This window comes from Mandrillus leucophaeus, unplaced genomic scaffold, assembly GCF_000951045.1.
Source record: "Mandrillus leucophaeus isolate KB7577 unplaced genomic scaffold, Mleu.le_1.0 Scaffold54, whole genome shotgun sequence".
Classification (NCBI taxonomy): domain Eukaryota; kingdom Metazoa; phylum Chordata; class Mammalia; order Primates; family Cercopithecidae; genus Mandrillus; species Mandrillus leucophaeus.
In genome coordinates this window covers 2550384-2551455 of record NW_012105808.1, presented here as the reverse complement: position 1 = coordinate 2551455, position 1072 = coordinate 2550384, and positions in this window count along the sequence as shown.

Below are 1072 nucleotides of genomic sequence, written 5' to 3'. Positions count from 1 at the left end.
AAATCCGGGCCAGGCGTGGTGACTCACCCCTGTAATCCCAGCACTTTGGGAAGCTGAGGCGGGTGGATCACCTGAGGTCAGAAGTTTGAGACCAGCCTGGCCAAATGGCCAAACCCCGGCTCTACTAAAATACAAAAATTAGCTGGGCCTGGTGGCGGGTGCCTGTAATCCCGGCTACTCGGGAGGCTGAGGCAGGAGAATCGCTTGAACCTGGGAGGCCGAGCTTGCAGTGAGCCAAGATCCCACCTCTGCACTGTAGCCTGGGTGACAGACTGAGATTCTGTCTCAAAAATAAATAAATAAATAATAAATTTAATTTAAAAATAAAATTAAATAAATAAATTTGGGATAAACAGTTAACTGTCTCTCAGTCTATTTTTTTTTTTTTTTTTTTTTGGTTTTTGTTTTTGTTTTGTTTTGAGACGAGGTCTAGCTCTGTTGTCCAGGGTAGAATGCAGTGACATCACAGCTCACTGTAAACCAGAACCCATGGACCAGTTAACTCTTTTGTTAATTTTTTGTAGACAGGCTCTCCTTCTGCTGCCCACGTTGATCTTGAACTCATGGCCTCCTGCCAGGCCCCCAAAATGCTGGGATGACAGGCATGAACCACCGTGCCTGGCCCATTTAACTCTTAATATGCTTACAGAATGCAAATGCATTTGAACTGAGGAGTCTTCACCCCCACAAAGTTGTTGATGTACCCATGGGCGACCCCTCTGTCACCTTCTCATGAGATACCTGAAATTGTCCTCACACAGACCCCGCAGGTGCTGTTTAGCCTCTTCTTCAATATTTTATAGTTTCTCCAGAAAATGAAATTTTAGTCCACCAATGCATTTAATTATGTATATTGCATGTATTTTATCAAGTTCTGACAGTTTTGCAAATATGTTTGGTTTCTCCAAAAAGCAATATTATACTCTCAGTGACAAGATTTGCTTCTACCGTTACATTCTTTTTATTGATCATGGTGATTTTTGATGATGTTATACATTCAACCAGGGATACATAATTGAAGTGAAAATGGTGTTCCTTTCACTTGGAAGCCTGCTGGCATCTGTTCTTCTCA